The sequence below is a fragment of the Dipodomys merriami genome, unplaced genomic scaffold (assembly GCF_024711535.1).
Source record: "Dipodomys merriami isolate MVZ:Mamm:240054 unplaced genomic scaffold, mDipMer1.0.p SCAF_472, whole genome shotgun sequence".
NCBI classification, from domain to species: Eukaryota; Metazoa; Chordata; class Mammalia; order Rodentia; family Heteromyidae; genus Dipodomys; species Dipodomys merriami.
In genome coordinates, this window is record NW_027206038.1 from 741627 (window position 1) to 746744 (window position 5118).

At 43.2% G+C, this 5118-nt stretch overlaps 1 long non-coding RNA gene across 2 annotated transcripts; it reads left to right on the forward strand.

Annotated features, from left to right (window-relative positions):
• The first annotated feature begins 1382 nt into the window (after window positions 1–1382).
• LOC138808735 (uncharacterized) lies at window positions 1383–2824 on the forward strand. Of its 2 annotated transcripts, XR_011366607.1 has the most exons (4): window positions 1383–1610; window positions 2040–2104; window positions 2215–2325; window positions 2714–2824. It is a non-coding gene; the product is annotated as an uncharacterized lncRNA (long non-coding RNA). The 2 variants fall into 2 exon arrangements; XR_011366606.1 differs by having other exon boundaries at window positions 2040–2325.
• The last annotated feature ends 2294 nt before the right edge of the window (window positions 2825–5118 follow it).

Genomic DNA, 5118 nt, shown 5'->3' on the forward strand with positions numbered 1-5118 from the left:
ATCCAGACTTACTTTGATTTGTTGTGCTTCGCGATCTTTGGAAGTTTTGACCTATGCCAAGGGGCCCTCGTGTTTCCCCTAACGCTTCCTATAACATTTTCAAGGAATCTGGACTTACAATGAGGTCTTCGATCCATTTGGAATTGATTCTGGTGCAGGGGGATATATAAGGATATAACTACAGTTTTCTGTGTACAGCCAATTCTACCAGCACAATTTTTTGAAGAGGCTGTTGAGGAGCTTGAGGCCTGAGTGACTCCATCTTGAGCTAGATGTCATCTTCTGAAGTATGAGTTATGCAGCTGACCATGAGCCCAGCCTGGGAATGAACAGAAGAAGCAATTCCTTGGCAACTAGGAACATAAACTATCCTTGGGGAAACCGCAGGCAGGCAGGTGCTGGAGGGCATGGTGACCCCCGCAGTTAGGCCACAGATGGTGTTTGTTTAAAAAAGGAACCCTGCAGTTTAGCAAGTGTGTCCTTGAGACTCCCTGTGGTGCAAGCCAACCAGTTTAAAGTACTTCAACCCTCTGATCTAACCAACAACCTGTTTCTGCTTTGTAGTGCGCCAATCATACTATAAAATTGTATTAAGAGTTTCCCCGCGATGTGTTATAATTTGTTGTAAGATGCTATGATGTATACAAAGTCCCTGCCTTCCCTAAAAATTGTATAAAAAGTACTATAACCCTGGTCTTGGGGCCTCTCAGCGTCATGGGCTGTGGGGGGACCAAGTTCCAGCTTGCAATAAAGACTCCTTTGCTTTTACATTGTTGATGGTCTCTGGTGGTCTTTTGGGTAAGGATTTCCAAATTCAGTTTTACATTTGGTGCATTGGCCGGGAATCCCCCCAAAGCCCACCCAGACGCCTTAACCAAGGAGTCATGAGAAGCCCGGCAAGTAAGTAGAGGCATTGTCATTCTGAAATCATCTGGTATTTGAGTTCCCTGCAGGTTCTGTATTGGGGTTGGCAAGAGGTCTTGGCGGACGTGCTATAAGACAGCCAACGGGGCCGGTGGGAGTTGTCCCTCAGATCTCCTGGGGGGTAAACTATCCACTAGTGCAGAAGCTTGAGTCTGGCACTTTCTGACTGATAATTTACAGGGTAGGCTATCCACTAGTGCGGGGTCCGGCACTTTCTGACTGATAGTGTACAGGGTAGACTGTCCACTAGTGTGGACATTTGGGCCCATTTGTAGTCCAGCACATTCTGATTGACAGTCTACAATGCACATGCTGTGAACATGTCTTGTCTCAGGGTTCAGTGTTTTGTCTGTGTGTCTTTTGGAATTCTTGGAATGTTTCTCCTCCCAGATTCATCCTGATGCAAGGGCTCAGAGGAGACTGGCTAACACCCCCTTAATATCTGTTTCTCTGTAGCTCCTTCTTTTTTTATGAAACTGCCACTGACCACCTGCAAGTGGCACCAGCAAGATCTTAGCCTCGGGCCTTAGCCCAGGGGGTCTGAGTACGGGGGAGAACCTGTCAGTCTGAGGGGACAGCCACTAGGAACTTCTTTCCCTTGCCCCAAGATGACTGGGAATTCTCCTCTGCCTTGGAAGGCTCCTGGGTCAATGTTTGCAGGAATCTAAAAGAAAAATCCTCCCGAGGTGAGTAGAGGGGGTCCGAGTCCCCTGGTAAGTGAGTGGTGTTGAGATGTTGCCCCATTCACTGAGACCTGATTTCGTCTTTGTGGCCACTTGTCTGTCTTGTTTACTTTGGTGTGTTTTCTGTTCTATGTTTTCTGAGGTAGGGAAGTTCTGGGTGAGAGTGGCAGGCTCACTCAGCAAACTCTGGATTCAGCTTGAGAACAGCACAGATTTCTGGGGGCCCATTAGTCCCCAACTCAGCCTTTGGTTGTTGTTTTGTCTAGTTCCGTTTTAGAATTGGTACCAGTTTTAAATGTGAATCCTTGGTTTTTGTGTTTATCAGTGTTTTTGATATTTATTTGAACATCTCTGGGGGAATAAAAGTCTCAGCCTCTGGCTGGGCTTGGTCACAGATCTGCTAAGTCTCCCTCCCCCCTTCTTTTGTTACAGCAGCCAAGAGGAGGGGCATGGACAAGCCTCAGGTGCACCTTCTCCTGGTGGAGGCTGCTGGAGAGGTTAGGGTGTAGATAGCAGTGAGCCTGGTCTGGACTTTCAGCTGCTCCAGACAGCTTAACAATTTGTAAAGTGCTTTTGTCAAAATTGGGTAAAAATCAGGCCCGTTCAGTTTCAGGTGACCCCCTCACCCAGCCCTCCTCCAACAGAAGGGATTCAAAAGACTGATTAGTGAAATACCTTGCTAAACAAGCAAGCCCTGGAAAAATGAAGCTCAACAAAGGTACTTCGTTTAAAAGAAATATTGTCTTAAAATTTTTTTAAAAACTTTAGAAAATGTACGTACAACTGATTTTGATTTTTTTGTGTGCTTTAAGATCTGTGTGAGTGTTTTGTATGTGTTTATGAACATGTTCAAGGTAAGAGTTGTCAGCATGCTGTAACAATGGGTGAGTTTAAGTTTAAAATTCAAAAGGTTATGAGGTTTGGACATTACCAAAAATTTTAAGGAATCTTCACATTGTTTTTAACGGTTTTTTAAAGATTCTTTAACTTAAAAATTAGAAAATCTGGTGTTGAGTTCTAATTTTATTCCCTTGTGGTCAGAGAGAATGCAAGGTTTCTGAATTTGGACAAGTTTGCTTTGTGGCCTAAAATGTGGTCTATTTTAGAAAATGTTCCATGTGCTGTTGAGAAAAACGTGTATTCTTGTGGAGAGCTGCGGGAGCCACGACCAAAGACAGCCAGGCAGTAAGGCGTGGCCACAAAAGCAACATTGTAGCTCCTTGGTAAGATGGCGCTGGCTCCCGCCTTCTGTCTTCCCAGTGACAAGTGCTCTCTGTAAAAACAACTCCTTATATGGCTATGACTTGGTTCCTAGTTTGCTTCCGTGTTTGCGACCCTATGGGTATATGCCAAGTGGTGCTTCAGGATTGGCCATCCAGGAGACTTATAACCAGAGCGCGGGGGCGGGGGGGGGGGGGACAGAGAAGCAGGAAGAAGCGGGCAGAAGAAGCAGGAGAGAAGATGTTGTAAAAGGTCCTGAATAAACCACATTGAGAAGAATCCCGGGTCGCGTCTTCCTTGCTGGTCGAGGTGGTCGCGACATATTCTTATGCTGCTGGGTGAAATTTTCGGCAGATGTCTGTTAAATCTAGTTGATCTTTGCAGTTGTTTAGATCTGCGGTTTCTTTGTTGAGTTTTTGCTGAGTTGATCTATCTAGTTGGGAAAGTGGTGTGTTAAAATCCCCAACAATTAATGTCTTTGGATCTATGTAGGATTTGAAGGAAAGTAGTGTTTCTTGGATAAATTTGGGTGCTCCGTTGTTTGGTGAATAGATATTTAGAATTGTAATATCCTCCTGAAGGAGAGATCCCTCAATTAGTATGTAGTGACATTCTTTGTCTCTTCTCACGAATTTTAATTTGAAGTCTATTTTATCTGATATTAGGATTGCAATTCCTGCCTGTTTATGGGGGCCATATCACCTTGCACCAGAATCAACTCCAAATGGATCAAAGACCTCGATTCAAAGCAGACACTCTGAAAACATTACAGGATGCAATAGGAGAAACGCTAGGTCTCCTTGGCACAGGCTGAAAATTTTTTTTTTAAATTTTATTTTATTTATTTGAGAACATACTGTACAGAGGGGCTACAATTACATGGGCAGGATGATGCATACATTTCTTACCAAGCATTGCAGCCTCCTCCTTTGTTTACCCTTCACCTCCCTTCCCCGCCTCTCCCCTCCCCCCACCCAATTATACCCCCTCCCCCCCACACCGACATTGTAAAGCTGGTTTTGACATGACATTTTGTACTTCTCATTGTTGCAACAGGTCCACCTGAATCCTTAAACAACTTGTTTGTCCCCATCTCCTCAACATGTTATACTGACATCAAATATAGTGAAAGCGGGGATTACACTGTGGGGGAGGGACATACAAAGCAACAAAGAAATAATCTTATAAATGCGTTAGAAACACATGCATGAAAGAAACGAAAACATTAAAATACATATTTAAGGGTTCATTTTCCTAACATCACATTATCTGACCTTTTCCACTTGACTCATACCTATACTATATATTGCAAATAAGGGAAACCATGGGAACTATGCTTCTTTGGGCCTGGCTTACTTCACTTAATATAATTTTTTCCAAACCTTTCCATTTCCTAACAAATGGGGAAATGTCATTCTTTCTGATGGAGGCATAGAATTCCACTGTGTATATATACCACATTTTCTTGATCCATTCATCTACTGAGGGGCATCTGGGTTGGTTCCATATCTTAGCTATGGTAAATAATGCTGCAATAAACATAGTTGTGCTGGTAGCTTTAGTGTGGTCTTGTTTGTAAACATTTGGGTAAATGCCCAAAAGTGGGATTGCTGGATCATAGGGGAGATCTATGTGAAGTCTTTTGAGGAACCTCCATACTGCTTTCCAAAGTGGTTGAACAAGTTTACATTCCCACCAACAATGAAGTAAGATTCCTTTCTGTCCACATCCCCTCCAGCATCTGTTGTTGTTAGAGTTCTTGATTTTTGCTGTTCTAACTGGAGTGAGGTGATATCTCAATGTTGTTTTGATTTGCATTTCTTTTATTGCTAGGGATGTTGAACATTTCTTCATGTGTCTATTGGCTATCCTTCTTTCTTCTTCAGAGAAGCTTCTCTTTAAGTATTTCGCCCACTTATTTATTGGGCAGTTGTTTCTTTGAGGATTTGTTGTTGGGTGGTTTAATTTTTTGAGTTCCAAGTATATTTTAGATATGAGACCCTTGTCTGTTGTATGGCTAGTAAAGATCTTCTCCCAATCGGTGGGCTTTCTATTGATCTTGCCAGCTATGTCATTTGCCCTGCAGAAGCTCTGCAATCTTATGCAATCCCATTTGTCTAACCTTTCTTTGATTTGTTGTGCTTCCGGATCTCTATTCAGAAAATTTCGGCCTGAGCCAAGGAGACCTAGTGTTTCTCCTATTCCATCCTGTAATGTTTTCAGAGTGTCTGCTTTGAGTTCAAGGTCTTTGATCCATTTGGACTTGATTCTGGTGCAGGGTGATATATAA